The sequence below is a fragment of the Planococcus citri genome, chromosome 2 (assembly GCF_950023065.1).
Source record: "Planococcus citri chromosome 2, ihPlaCitr1.1, whole genome shotgun sequence".
Lineage (NCBI taxonomy): Eukaryota > Metazoa > Arthropoda > Insecta > Hemiptera > Pseudococcidae > Planococcus > Planococcus citri.
The window spans coordinates 36,727,119-36,743,547 of NC_088678.1; the positions used below are offsets into that span (position 1 = coordinate 36,727,119).

The following is a 16,429-nucleotide window of genomic DNA, read 5'->3' on the forward strand; positions in this document are numbered from 1 at the left end:
GCTCAGGCTTTCAACATGTCGCATATAAAATTCAACCTTTTTTTTTTTACCATAGACCTGCGTACACATATTAAAAATCTTTCAATCGAACTTCTGACAAACCAAACACACAACAAAGGTCTATTTCAAATTTCAAGACAGGAGCCATATAATTAAAAAAAATTCCACCGTTCGGGTTCAATGTTCATTTCCACCAAAATTATTTTCCCAATACGTGCACGTTAGTTCCGGCAAAGGAATTTGTAGAGAGAAAAAAGGACTTGACGGAACCGATCAAGCACACGAGCCGGCGTACGTATTTTAGCATTTTTTCCGTTCATTTTATAAAACTCACGAAAATTGGGGATCGTACCTGTACAATTTTTTCCACGTTTTCTGTCTTACCTACCGATTATCTTTTTAAAAAGTTTAAACGGTTCCATTCGTTTGTGCTCAATCGTGCTTTCATTTTTTCCATTCCGTTTTCCTCGATCTTCCTCGTTTTTTTTTTAGACCGAATTAAACGAAATGTTTTCAGATGAAATCATCTGTAGTTTGTTCGTTTGTGATTTTTCTTCGCCTATTGCCGCACCCCTGCCTTACGCTTCGTGGTTTTTTGATGGGCGTAATTTAGAATGCAAAAAAAAAAAGTAAGTATAAAAAATACTATCGAAATTCCCAAAACGTAAATTAGTGACTTTTTGGCTCACTTAATGCTTAATGGTGGCTTATTTCAACTTTGAATTTTATTCCTCCTTCAAAACGTTGCTCCGCCAAATGAAAAATATAGCTAACAAAGAAATACTACTACAGGTGAATTTTAATTTCCTCTTTTTTTTAATTTGAAAAAATTGTAATTTCTAAATTTGAATTTTCTTTACAAATAATTTCTACAATCAACAACCCGTATAAAAATATTTCCAATTGGAAAAACAACTTTTTCCTGCGTTCTTTATCTTATAAAATATAAAGTGTACCCGTCATAAAAATAATTTATTTCGCGTTCGAATATTTTTCGAACAAGAACCGCGATGGAAAAAGTTATACAGCTACCCTACACAAATCAAAACGTTTAAAAATCTCAAAACAGACATTTTTCTCGTAGCGATTTTCTTTTTTTTTCTATATAGGTAGGTTTACGAAACCACGATACAAATCTAACCTACAGGTAAAGGTGCGAGAAATACGAGTACTACCCACGTTATATCAATCCAACTTGAACCATCGTAATCCTTTTTTACTTTTCTCGAAGTAGATACTCGTATAGCTAAGTAAAATATGGTCGAATCACGAACGACGTATCGATCTCGATCCTTTTATTCGTGACAGTACTTTTTCGATTCAAATCACATTTCAATATTGTTTCATCCAAAAAAGGAGTAGTGATGGACGGGGCACTTTTTTTTCTTAATTTCTCTTTATCTCGCTAGACCTTCTGAAACGCAAAAAACTGATTTTTCACGATTTTTTTCCACCTTAGTCGATAATTAAGCTGAATTTGGACCAAATTCGTCAACTTTTTCGATGTTTTATAAATTTTTACTAAGAATATTGAAAGGCACTATCTTGAGAACCCCTGTCCACCTAATCGTACAAGCCACTGGGTTACAATGCATGTCTGGACTGACAAATACATCATAAATTGAAATTTTAGAAAAATTAGAAATCTTAAATTTTTTCCTTTTCACTTTTAGTTTCATTAAACGTGATTATTTTACCTACAATTGGAAAAATGCACCCAAGTACCTACTTAAAATATTTTTAAAAAAATTAAAACTAGGTAATTTTTCTGAGATTACAATACATGATCTAACTTCGTGTTGATATGAATCTAAAAATTAATTTCTGCCCGACGAGTTTCAGAAAAGTCAAGTCAGGGGTTTCCAAAATTTGGCGTGGTTCAATTCAATTTCATAGAAATAATCATAAAACAAATGAAAAATTGACGAATTTGAATCAAATTTTAGTTACTTAATGGTATATTTGAACATGAGTTGAACGTCCTATCGTGATTTCTAAAAAAAAATGTCAATCAAAATTGACTACTTTTGGCGGGAAAATTGTGAAAAACATAATTTTTTGCTTTTTTATACATCTTGCACTTGCATAAAAAATTCTTTAAAAAATATACTTTTACCTGCGTTTATATCGAAACTTGAATACCACTAGAGAACTTTTTTGGAAGCCAGAAAAGGAGCTAAAACCGGCACCACACCATTTGGGTGATGAGGAATAGAGTAGGTAGGTAGACTGTAAGTTTGAGATTTCTTCCTCGAATTCATGAAAGTTTTCATTTTTCTTCAAAAAAATAAGTGGACATCAAAATTTCAAAAATTCTCCCAAAATTGAAAAAGAAATTCAACGTTTCATTTGAGCAAATCCGAAATAAAACTAATGAAAGGTACATATATGTATATGTCTCATGATTTGAATTTAATTTGACTACAATTGAGAAACAGGTAGATATAGGTACTTACAGGAGTAAAAAAATCTCCTGGATTTTGATGAAAATTGGTGAGGAAATTCACTTTGAGTGGGAGATAACATGAAAATTTTTTGAGCCGTCAACCTGATAGGAGCTGAGCTAGAGATCATCAAATTGGGGTAATTTTTGAAAAAAGTACTATTTTGCCATTTATGGGCATTGCTAACTATTACGACCCCCCCCCCCCCCAACAACGTTTTATTTCAGTTTCTGAACATCTCTGACTCATCGATTTCGAAATTCAGAAGGTAACCTACCACTTTTAGTCCCCTACAAGTGTCTTGAAGGTTGGTGAATCATTCGATTGTACATTCAGTAATTTCGATAAAATTGTTCAAATTTACTTTTTTTAGTCTGATTTTTTCAAACATCTACTGAAATAAATTTAAAGAATAATATATGAATTTTGAAAATTTTATCAGAATTATCACATTTATCAGTGTACCTACCTACCTATTTCAACCTACTGAGAACGAAACCAGCGTTGGTTTTTCAAAAATAGAATATTAGATAATGATAGAACAGTGCCTCAAAATTGAAGATAACTCGAAGTCGAAATATTTGCAATCTAAAATTCTTCAGGTCCCTTGTTGTAGAGTACTAAGAAAGGTATATTGAATTTCAAAGTCAATGAGTGGACAAGGAGGTTCCAAAACTCAAATCGCATTTCAATAGGGAGACTGAATAGAGCTTTGCAAATTTGATAACATCCAAAAATGGCAAAAAAACACATTTTTTCAAAAGTGGTCCTACTTTGAGAATCCTTTGCCTCAACCCTCTGTACGACTAAAAGGATTAACATTTTTGCTGAGAGTAGTCCTCGATTGAGAATAAACTTCCTCGCCAATTTTTGTCAAAATCCAGAACGATATTTTTTCCACTCATGTCTAAACAAGTTGATTTCTATGCCACCTACCAACGGAAATAATTTTATAAATTATTTTAAGGTCTCATAAGTTCCATTTATTGGATGGATATCTACTTATTCTGAACTAGATTCAGATCTAAATTGAAACACAAAACATTTCCAATAACATTATTTTCGATCTGCCTTAGAGTTCATCTTATCTGGTATTCACAGTTTTATGAAAAGATTTCGAAGTTCAACTTAATCGTAAACCTGACTTTGACCTAATTAATATTCAAATTCCTTTCGTTGCAAAAATTTTTCCAACCCAGATAGTGAAAATTTTCCATAAAATTTCCAGTAGTATTCAAAACACTTGGAGCCTTTTTCGTTTATATTAATCAAATGAAAATATTTCCTCGGGCTATATACAAATTTCATTGAAAAAAATAATAATCCCTCGAGAGGACACAATGGGCGGCGAAAGCACGTAAAATGTTGAATAACTTAATGAAGTTACATTCGAATTGAAAAAGTTTTGCCTTTCTATAATGGAGTAATTCTGTTCAGGTAACTTTCCGCTACAGTATTATTGAATGAGATAAGATTAAAAAGGAATTAGGAAGAATCAGATAGTAAATTTATATAAGAAAAGCGTTTCTAAATACCTCCAAAAAATCTTACAAATCCCAACTTTCTATAACGCCTATGTACCTATACCTATAGGTATACAGTTGAATGGTAAAATAATTATAAAGTTGCCGAAAAAGTATAAGGAAATTCTTATATTACTTGAGGGGTTCGCGCTTCGGTAAACCATACTCGTACAATATGAGACGATAGAGGAAGAATTAAAAACGTGAATTCAACTAAGTAGAAATTATGAAGCAGGACGTATAAATATTTCTCACGCAGCAGGTTCGTTGGTGGGTGAAATGAGTAAAGTATTTATGTGAGAAGGTTTCGCGCAGATACGTTTCTCGCATAAGAAGATCACTGAGCAGTGAGCAGCTAGAAAAAGAAAGGATTAATGCCGAGTCAATTATTCGCGGCGGTTAAATATCGTCGGTTAATTACAATCGGAGAACGAAAGGCTGGAGTTTTTACAAACAGAAGCGCAAACATGGAGGCATTATTAACTGTTTAATACCTTCTCTGGAAGATTATATCTGAATGGTTCGGTTCGAAGTTTCAATACTAAAGAAGATTTTTGATAAATGAACCACTCGTCGAGTAGTTAGGCGGCGCGAAAGCCAAGAAAATAGCCGCTGCAATCATTAATCATGCAGTTTTGGCCTCGAACAAAATATAATAAATCGGCCAACTACACATAAAAACCTCAAAAGGTGGACGACGCGTGGCCGGGTGCTGCTTCGATACGCGCGAATTTTTCAAAAAGCTCGCCCAAGAAATAATTAATTAATGGAAGACGAAGAGTAGCAGGTCGTTGGTTCTTGCTTTTTGGCGGCGGATACCACGCGGCCATAACCGATGAAGTTCAAGGAAATTTATATAAAGAAAAATCCGACAAAGTTTATTGAGACGAAGGTTGGCCCGCAATTTATCGTTTCTCGCAAGTTTTTCTTCTAAAAGGGCTGCTTTCCGGGATATTACAAGTTGGTATTTTTTTTCTCTTTCTTCTTTTTTTATTGTCAGCGTGTGTATGGGGTTCTCGAAAAGAAAAAAAGCGCGTTTTACTGGTCGACGTTTTTCACGTAACGGGAATACTAATGAACGAAAATTATGAGAATTTCGTCCCCGCCAGAAGAAAAAAGTAAGATCTTTAGATTGTACTCGTATAGGCGAGAAACTTTTCGCGCCTGAAAAATTCGCCGAAATTTCAATTGAAAATGGAATTTACGCCGAGATACAAAATAGAAGTTTTTGCACGAGTAAAATCTTCATCTCGACAATACATCAATATCGTACACAATGCCGACACTTACTGACAAACAGTTTAGTCAATTTTTGTTTTGCTAGTATACTTTTTTAAATTCGTTCATTCGTGAATAACGTTTCGCTGTAATATAAAGAACACCCTTCTCGTCGTCGTTTTACCCTCTGTATTCGCCAATTAATCTTTTTATTGTTCAAAATGTTTCATTTTGCATCGAGCGAGGAAGAAAAAATAATAAAAAAGAATGTCACTTCACTCGAGATTTGTTTGTTCTGAGTTATTGTTGCAATTTAATGAACAACGTTTATTTTTTATTTTTTTTATGGTCCAAAAGTTTCATCCCAGTGATAGACTTTAGTTACTATCTTTTAAATTAATTGTAACCGAAGGAAGCCTCCCTGTTTTTCCTGTTTTACGAATTATTACACTACCTTATATTACATGATGTGGAAAACACTGCGGTACTTTTTTTCTAAAATATATATTTTTTCAACGTGAAAAAAATGATCCAAATAGTAGATAATTCTGTGTAGGTATTTGTTGAAGGAATTGATGTTTCAACCTAGGTAAATAAATATTTAGGTAGGTACTCAAACATCTGACATGAGTCTGGGAGTTTTAAAATTAAAACCTCGAAAAAATGGTCAGAAAAATTATTAGTACACGTAACTTGTGTGCGTAAAAAGACCCATAGAAAAAAAAAATGATGAATAAAACTAATTAAAAAGAGTCATAATTTTTGAAGAAGATTAGAATTGGAAGAGAAAAGGAGTGAAGGAGACTGAAAAGAGCTGTTTGACAAACTTTCACTCTAACAAAAAAAAAGTCCCCAAAAATTTGTTTTCGTGCTGAGGGTAAAAAAACTCTAATGCAGACTGCGTGAGAAAACGACTCTTCGGTCAATTTTATCTGATGATTGAAAAATTTTCAAAAATTTATACCTCGAGAAAAATCAAAACAATTTTGATAAAAATTATTTTGAAAATAAAATCAATAATTCAGGTTGAATTCGACCTCATCCTCGTCTACAAAGTTTGGCACATAAACCTATAAACCTAAAAATAATATGTAGAGGTTTCGCTGAGAAGTCAGTAAAAATACTACTTTGAATACTCTCAAACGTTTGATTTGAGGCCTTTAGCTATATTATTCTATTTCATTTTCCGACCCAAACCGAAAAATAAATTTAGGCTTTAGATTTCACTCACATTTTTGTGTGAATTCCCTATGATAATGTTGGAGTGATAAAAAATGCAAAAAATATGTATATAATTATACCTACCTAATACAATTATTAATGACCCGCCCATTGTATTTCAAATTTCATTATTGATCGTGTAAAAATGCCTTCAAATTCAAACATGTGTTTATTGTTCGTTGATGTGTTAATATAATTGCATACTCGGTTCGCCGTAAATACGAATATCTGGTTTATTCCTCATTCACATGAACTCGTTCAGAAAATGAAATCTAGCTTTTCGATTTTGCTCAATTGTGAAATACCACCATTTTGTAGAGGAGAAGGGGGTGACCCCCGCTATTTACATGCTTTCGTTGAAGTTTGAATACCTAGCTCTAAATTGAACTTTCAAGATGAAGGTTCAACTTTTCGTGATAAGTGAAAAAAATTGAACGACATCGTCTGCAGAGTAAAAAAATTACACTGAAGACAGCCATTTTTATCTTTTTTTTTACAGCCAAAGTGATTTTCAAAATACATTCTGAGCATAGCAGGGGTTTTCATTCTCAATGAGACACTTCTATGTCCCCCCTCCAACCATATCCTCTACGGTTACCTATCCGATTAGTATGTAGTAATCGATTTGACCCGATATTTTTTAAAATAGTACCCCTTTGTAGCTGTCTAATCACAAAACTATGGATCCCACAGGGGTCCAACGATCCCGAAATTTTGATTTTTAGCCAATTCTGCCGATAAAAAAATGTGCCTAAAACAGTAAAACAGTAATAATTCCTACAATACATCAAGCGTTAAAAAGTTATGCAGCCCATCAAGTATTTCTTGAGCCCAAAATTTTCAAAAAATTGCCCAAAAATGACCGAAAAATGCGATTGGGCAGCCAAAACGTTGGAAATCGTTTTTTCTAGTCACAAGTCTAGTTTCCTGGAATTTGGACGCGATTTCGAGTCCGCACATCCGAAAGAGTATTTTTAAGACCCAAAATTTTCAAAAAATTACCCAAAAATGGTCGAAAAATGTGATTAGGCTGCTACAACTTTAGGAATCATCTTTTTAGTCACAAGTCGAATTTCAGACAATTCCCAGAGTTTTAAGCAGGCCAATCTCATTTTTCGACCATTTTTGGGCAATTTTTTCGGGTCCAAAAAATACATATCTAAGTATACCTATATGTCTTTTTTTTTTTTTTTGGATGAATTGGCCAAAAATTAAAATTTTTAGAACTTTTTGGGGGCTGTAGTTTTACAATTGAGCAGCTATAAATTTTGTGGTAAACTACCCTACGGGCCTTTTCTTACTTTTGAATAAAAAAATGAGTCAAATCGTTTATTGCACAGCTTGTGAGGTTCTTTTGATAGATACCTAATTTTTTTGCTACAATATCCAGTTTTATGTTGAAAAAAACTTCAAGTAATTTAGAGGTCATTGACCTGCACACAATTTTTTCAAAATAATTTTTCTGTCGTGTTAAGATTCATATTTTAACAATGATGAAAAATTTGTTCAGTAAGAACTGGAGATTATGCAGATTCAACGATTTAGTATTGTCAGCAGAGGATTTATAAATTCAAAAACGGAATGAAAAGCAAACAACTTCAGCTTTTTACTCGATTACATCGAACTTTGACATTTTTCATGAGGTAAATTCGAATATTGTAACAGTAATATTTGAATTGATAAGAACTATTTGTAAAAGGGGTTAAGTGCCATTTTGTCGATTTTCGGTTTTATTCAGAAAATGATGCAGTGAAATATTGCGGATCTACTGACATAATCAGAATTCAAGTCCAGTACTGGGAGCACATGTGTTTTGCAACATTTTCTCTGTTATAGGACCTAAAAGATGTTAAGTCCAAACGTACCAATTTTGACGTGTGACATATCAATTGTTAGGTTTTCGATGTCGCAGATTCCAAATTTGGCACCCATTTTTCGATTAAAGTTGTATTTTTGACAAAAAAGTTTTCAATTTTTTTTAAATAATGACTTTTTGAAATTTTTTTTTGAAATTTTGTACTTTTCTATCAAAATAATCCAAAGATTGAAAAATGTTGATTTTTTATCCTTGAAATAATTTTTCATTTCCAAAATGTGCATTTTCCCCCAAAAAATGCATCCTTTTTTTCATCTGCTTATGAATGCCGTGCATCCCAGTATTTCTAAAAGGTTCCAAGTGAATATGAGACTCCAGTGACCTACCTTCACGAGGCACCAAGTCATTTTCCATCATCAGCCATAATCACGTCTTTATTTTGAAACGTTTAGAGTAAAAGGGGGTTATAAGTCCATCAACTTTGATGAGCCATATATCCTGGACACGTTTATATTTTTCAATTGGACCAATCATAAAAATTTTCTAAAATGAACGTCTACCAAGGGCCTAAGTGACGTTTCTGACAATTTTTCAGTTTTCGAATAAATTAGTTTTTCTCTACTCCTGAAAAATTGAATTTTGGCACTTGACCCCTTTTAGCTCGTATCGATTCATTCAAAAAATTAAATTTGTCTCCTAGAATTTCACTTGAGAGAAAATTTTTAGGAACTCGTTTGTTTTTTTTCACCACAACTGGAAATTTTTCTGTAAAGTAAGATTTCTTCTTTGGAACTGGTTCATTTAAGGCACAAGAGAAGATGACTAAATTGAAATTTTACAGTCTGAGGAGAGACAACTAACCCAATTTTTAAAAGAAAAACAACAAATGAACATTTCCAACTTTAAGAACTTAGCTTCTCCTACTTCCTTCCGCCAACACTGATTTTGGCTCAGATTGCCACAATAAAAGTGTCATGCTGATATAGTGTCAGATAGGTGTGTTTTTCCCACCTCTTTAAAATCTAAACACTACCTACCGAGCTATAATAGCTATTATCAAGTTTCAAAGAGACCTAAAAAAAAAACGATCCACCCTACAGTGTTCATCAATGAATCATAACATTACCCTCGATTAATGACTTTTTAAAACTAGTAATTTTTTATGGCGTGAAAAAAAACTTTCGGCAGTCTTTCTGTTTGTTTTTTTAGCATTTGCAATTTTGAAGGGTTATTTCGAGAGGAAAATTACTACCGGGGTTAAAGCATACCCCAAGTTTGAAACTATCGCGAACAGAACCCAAAAAGGGTAATATATTTTCGTAATTTTCATTAAAAAATTTCCAATTGAAAATTAATTGATATGGCTTCTTGGGAGATATTTAAGCTTCGCAACTGGCCCCGTTATTATAGAATCTTGTATAACGAAGCCGCAAAACAATTAGATAGTATTTATGTGAAAAAGGCCACCCTTAGCGAATTAAAACAACGAGAAAAAAAATACGCACCCTTGTTACACTTATTTGACCCGTGGTATACGTTGGTGAGATTTTTTCACCGTTGGTGTTGAGCGGAAAAGAGCTCGTAAAATACGACGAGTGAGTATATTCGAAGTATTATAAATGTGTATGCTTTGTATTTTTGCGTTTGTCGTCACGAAACTCGAAAGTGAAAAGGGGTAAACTTTGTTGATTTTCTTTTGTGCGCGTAATCTTTGAGAATTAATTTTATTAAAAATGTTTGCAGTTTATTTAAGCATGTTTACTTGAGTTGCTTTATTTCGAAACATTCTCCGCTCTGTTTTCTCTCCTTTTACTCCTTCACCCTTCCATACCTCGGATGATGCCGTGTCTTTGGTATTTTCCAGTATAATGTTATATAGGTATGTAGTTGAATAAAGGTAGAAATCTTTGCGTTGATGAAGTTTACCTATGTATAGTATTTTTATACGAATATCATATACCTATACCTACCCTACGTGAAGAAATTCTACACATGTAATTTATAGAGGAAGAGTCGACTAAAGAGAGAAGCTTTTTAATCCGATAATAAGTTTAAATTAATCATAGCTTGTTGCGTGGATTTATTATTAAATTTTATCTCGTACCGATGTGTTTTCTTAGCTAACGAAATAACGAATGATTCGATGACAATGGAGGTAGGTATTTTTAAACGTTGCCGAGGCGAGAAGCTTGCTCGCAATCGTCTCGAGAAGCTTTAGTCTAAGTGTAAAATAGAACGAAATACATTTATTTAAAAGATTAAGCAATGAATACATAAATCGAGCTAAGAAGTTGTGAACGAGAAAACACCATCATCAAATAAAGCATATAAACGCGATGTAACGGAATCAACGACAGATAAATCACGCTAACAAATTTGAATTAATATTTCGCCAAAAAGCAGCATTTTTTACCCGCCCATCTCGTAATCTTATTCTGCTGGTATTTTGTTAAACAATTCAGTCAACCGCAAAGTCGAGATTTTTTACCCTTTTACATTTCGGTAATCGTAAGAGAATTTTCAAAGTATGGAAAATTCTTCACATATGAAAAATTTTGTGAATTTTTTACCACCGAGCCACTGGGAATGCTTTTCATAAAATGCTTTTAGGCTTTATAAGCCACCAAGAGAGATGAAAAAGTTCAAAGACTTTCGAACCGAATGAAACATCGAAGAATTTCTTTCGTACGTTGTATCTTGTTGTTTGTGTGTTTTTAATATTATTATTTACTCGATGAGTTGCGAGCGAGCTACCGAGCCTAAGAGCCTTTTGAACTTGAGCCTATGGTCAAGTGTCAAGTTTACTAGATAAACACGAGATGTTTATTAGGTTGAGCGTTCTTCGTTGTAAATTGGCGACCGTGGTTAGTGGTTGAACGATAATGAATTTTTCGTAAAGTTAAAATTTTAGAGATGTTAAATAAATAAGACCTTGGTATTCGAAAAATTTTAAGAAAGGATACAAAAAGGAAAAGAACAATAAAACTGCATAATTTCGAAAAAGAAAACGAAAAATCAAAAGCGAAAGTGCAAAATGGAAAATGACGAGCGTTCAAAATTTTGGTGTTGGCGTGGAAAATCATTCGTCGTATTTACCAAACGAGTTTACCTACTCGTCAAAAGTTCAAAGTTTTAGTTGCGTAGTTCAAAAATTATTCCATGCACTTGTATAATCTTTGACGAGGACTTAAATCTTCAAAGGTGAATAATTACGAATGAAGTTTCTCAACATCAATGTTGCATTTCGAATACTAAATTAACAGTAAGTACCTACTACCTACATACGAATTACTTGCCTTTAGCCAAGCGAGATTTTAAGTATGTGCTTTTGAATAACTGGACTATAGGAATACTTAATCCTTTTGAAATAGACTGAAAATTTTCCCAAAAATTGATTGTTTTCAGCGAAATGATTTTCCCTAGCTTTTCACAATTTTCTTGACCAATTCTTCCCATTTTCTAGATTTTTTAAACACAAAATAGCGGAAGGGGAATAGGAGAATTAATTTTTTTAATGTCACTAGCAGTGAATTTTATCAACTGAATAATCCACGAACTTTTGCCTGGAGTTCATGAAGCTAAAGATGAATGTGGCTCAGGTGGCTTTTATTTTGAAAATTTGAATTTTATAGGTCGCTCCTAATAGCAAAATTCTTCAATTTCAAGAATTTCGTAGGTTAAAAAAATTGAAGAATGGGCTTTAATCACATTTTGGAATATCAGGATCTTGATACTATTGAAGTGGGAGGGGGGGGGGGGGTAAATACTGGGAAAATTTTGAATACCAGTATTTCGGTAATTTTTGGATAATTTGACATCGCATCGACTCCTTCCAGCTAAAAATTTAAAAATACATAAACTACGAAACCCAAATATAGGTAATAAGTTCCACTTTTTTATGATTCGATAATTTTTTTGACTAAAAAAATGAAAAGGAGGTACAGGTTATCAATACTTCTCATTTTCATTCATTTTGTTGCCACGTTCACTTTTTCACTCAAAATTCGAAAAAATTCAAAAAAAAATCGTAGCAGTCTGCCGCTACGTAAGAGCCAAATTTTTGTGCCAGAAACATTGAGGGCTCTTGAACTACTCACACCCTTGCTTCGCTCCTGTGCTTCGCCTGTGTCTTGGGGGGAGGGGGCATTTCCCTGCACCCCTCTTGGGCTTCGCCCAATTATCTCCTGTATAAAGAATTGGGACAACGAAATCCAAGAACTCATACAAAAGAAAAGACAGGCATTTAGAAAATTCATGAGCACAAAAAGCGAGGTTAATGGTGAAGAATATCGAAAACAGTCGGCAAAAGTCAAGAGAAAGTCCAGGAAATTACAGAGAGAGAGCTGGGAAAATTTCATCACATTCCTGGAGCATGACACATACAAGTTACGGCCAAAGGTGTACAAGATCATAAGGAGAATTGACTCAAATTTTAACGAAAGAGTGGGTTTGCCAAAGATTAAAATCAATGATGCAAAGGAATATTTTGAAGAACTCTGGAGTGATGAAAATGCACAAGCTACAAAGATAGAAGATGAAATTGGAGAACCAGAGAACAGAATTTCTTTTAAAGAGCTACAAGAAGCTTTGAAAATGGCAAAAAATGCAAAAGCTCCAGGAGAAGATGGCATACCAACAGAATTGTACAAATATGCAAGTGGTGAATTTAAAAGAAGGATGTACCAAGAAGAAAAGGTACCTGAAGATTTCAAAACAGCAATTGTAATACCACTGTTCAAGAAAGGCGATATGTCAAACCTGAAAAACTACCGAGGAATAAGTCTACTCAACACCTGCTACAAGATATATGTGAAAATACTGGCAAAACGACTGGCAGAGCACGCAGAAGAAAAGCTGTCAGAAAGTCAAAACGGATTTAGAAAAGGAAGATCATGCACTGACGCAAGTTATACAGTAAAACTACTGATGGAAAAAAGGATCGAATACAACCTAGAAACACACATGTGCTTTATAGACCTGGAAAAAGCATATGATAGGGTTAATAGAAAAAAACTGTTCGAAGTCCTAAAAGATGAAGAGATAACATATAAAATGCGAAAGGTGATAAACAGCATATATATGAACACCAGAATAAGAGTACGAATTGGAAATAAACTCTCAGAACAAGCAGAAATAAACAGAGGAGTTCGCCAGGGATGTCCACTGTCTTGTGTTTTATTCAACATGTATATGGATCACATGGTAAAAGAATGACAGAAAATGAAGCCAAAAGGAATCAAGACAGACAGAAGGCAAGAAATATCAACAGTATTATTCGCAGATGATCAAGCAGTACTAGCCTAAACAGAAGATGACCTACAGAGATCAATGTACAATTTAACAAAGACATCATAAACGTATGATATGAGAATATCATCAGAGAAAACAAAAACAATGGCCTTCAAAGGAAAGGAGCCAGTAAGAAGCAAGATTGTAATAAATGGAAAAATCATTGAACAAGTCAATATTTTCAAATACCTGGGAAACACGATATCATACCAGGGAGAAGTAGATGTTGGTGGAAAGATTGCAAAGTTCCTGAGAGTCACAGGACTGATAAATAGGACCCTGAGAAGCAGTAAGGTGCGAAAAGAAACAAGATTGAAGGTGTACTATACCCTAGCAATGACTTATGGAAGCGAGGTATGGGCACTGAAGAAATCTGATAAAAGAAGAATAACGGCAGCAGAGATGAAGTTCATGAGGAGAACGGCAGGGGTGACTCTCAGAGACAGAGTCCCATCTGAGAAAATAACAGCAGATCTCGGAGTGAAGCCAGTCATGAAGAAGATAAAACAGTATAGGAAAGATTGGAGAAATCATGTCAAAAGGATGGAGGAAACAAGATCACCGAAACAGGTCCTTCAATATACACCAACGGGGAAGAGAAGCAGAGGGAGACCAAGGAGAAAACTCACGGATACCTCAGGCTCATCCTCAACAGGTTCCACACCGCAGCAGACAGGCCAACAGGCCTACCGCGTATAAGGAAACGACGACGACGAATATTTTTTTCATGTTCTGCGCTTTCCTTGAACTACTCGCACCCTCGTTTTGCTCCTGTGCTTCGCCACACCCCTCGGGCTTCACCCAACTCTCTTCTTCCCCCTTCGAAAAATATGGTAGCAAAGCTTTTTTGACCATGAAACGGGTCAAATATGGTTGGAAGGTTGAAACCGGCAAAAAGCACTTTCAGTACATCCTCCCATTGTACTGTGAAAATTTGAACCCTCTAAGTCAATTTGGAGGGGCTGTAGGCTTTCCTAAGCATCGAAAAACATAAACTAGTCCAAAAATCTACTTTTCGACCCTGGAGATGGCTCAAATAGGGTTGGAAGGTTGAAACCTGCAAAAGGCACTTCGGGTACAGCCTCCCATTGTACTGTGAAAATTTGGACCCTCCAGGTGAATTTGGAGAGGCTGTGGGCTTTCCTAAATGTCGATCAAAAGTCAAAAAACATGGAAAATAGCCCAAAACTTCACTTTTTTGACCCTGATGAAGGGTCAAATGGGGTTGGAAGGTTGAAACATGCAAAAGGTACTTTGGGTACATCCTCCCATTGTACTGTGAAAATTTGGACCCTCTAGGTCAATTTGAAGGGGCTGTAGGCTTTCCTAAACGTCAAAAAACACAAAAAATAGACCAATAATCTACTTGTTTGACCCATGGAGAGAGGTAAAATAGGGTTGGAAGGTTGAAACCTGCAATAAGTACTCACGGGGCACCCTCCCATTGTATTCTGAAAATTTGGACCTCCTCAAAAATCGGGGTAAAATGTGGTTTTTTCCACCTTAAATGGGGTGGGGATGACCTAGGAAGCTGAAATTGGGATATGTTGATCACAGTAGAAATGCTGACCAATGATATGATTTTGTACTCTCTTTGTCTATTTGGGACCATATTATGCCTCTCTAAAAAAATTACCTTTCTGTCATTTTCAACTTTGACCCTTCCCACTGCTGGGGTCAGCTCTAGGTCCAAAAAGAACCCCATTTCCCAAGTTTGACTTTATTTGATCAATTGGAAGAGGTTCCCGGTCATAAAATGTGAAGTGCTGAAACTTATATCTACCGGGTGGCCCATGTAAGAGTGTGCTCATTTTTTTTGCTACGCATCGCGCGTTTACAGTACAACATGTGAACTGAAAACATTGAGAGTCATTGATACTTTTTTTAGTCAGAAAATGTAATTTAGTGTGTACTTTGTATATCATCACCTTTTTGAACTTATCTTGAAAGAATAAACACTTATGTAAATGTTGTAATGTAGGTATATAAATAAATGATTTATGTATAAAAACTGACACGCCTGGAATCGTCTAGTTTGAGGCTTTGAGCTCAAAACGTCTAGAACTATTAAAATTTTTGACCCCCGATATTTTTATTCAAAGTTGGGCCTACCGCAATAGCCATCATTTTTTACAAAAATTTGACTAAAAATAAACGAATTTCAATTTTTTTGCTATGAGTGTAATTTTTATCAACTTTTTCATGATATACGTTAGAAAGAAGTCAAAATAACACAACTGAATAAATTTCAACTTTTTTTATGTTTGGAATTGAAAATAAGATTTTTTCGAATTTTGATTTTTTTTGTGCTGATGAGCGATTCTCACATTCTGTCTAATTTTCATAACAAACAATAATTCGATAATTTAAGAGAATATTCGAGTATAAAAAAATTATCTCTCTCAGACCAGGACTAATAGTGTGCTATGCACGCTAAAAATTAGCTTGATTTTTAACTCAACAGTTTAAAATAAATAACAAAAAAGGTACGATGCATCACAATATGACATTTTCAGTCGAAAAATCATTCGAACACGGTAAAAAGGACAGTGAAAGGTAACAATTTCATTTTTTTTCTTAGATAGCCTTGCCAAAATTAAAGAGTTCAATGGTCTTTTTTTCTTCCAATCAAAGGGTCTCTACAATCTTAATAAGTGCGAGGAGGGAATAAAAGTTGTTTTTATAATTTTCGAGACGACAAAAACGTGTATGAGAAATTCAATCCATGTAACATTGAAAACCCTGAGGTCGAATAGTGGAAAATTGTTATGAAATGACCTCCTTCTTCCCCTGTCCCTTCCCGAAATACCCAAATTACATGTAAAATGTAAAACTTGTTATCATCGTTCAGTACGTAATTTTTCAAAAAATAATCTCTCGCGCTCGACGCTTGGAATGAGGTTATTCAACCAGCTTAT

The 16,429-nt window shown here is 34.4% G+C and overlaps 1 protein-coding gene across 3 annotated transcripts in view; it reads left to right on the forward strand.

Moving 5' to 3' along the window:
- The window catches only part of stg1 (stargazin-like protein), a 105,742-nt gene that overhangs the window by 42,456 nt on the left and 46,857 nt on the right, over window positions 1-16,429 (forward strand). Inside the window, exon 1 of one of the 3 annotated variants that reach the window (XM_065349970.1) lies at window positions 9,702-9,817. The exons of the other annotated variants lie outside the window; for them this stretch is intronic. The gene's annotated coding sequence lies outside the window, so the exon portion shown is untranslated. Of the gene's footprint in view, window positions 1-9,701; window positions 9,818-16,429 lie in introns of those variants that run through there. 3 annotated transcript variants of the gene reach the window in all.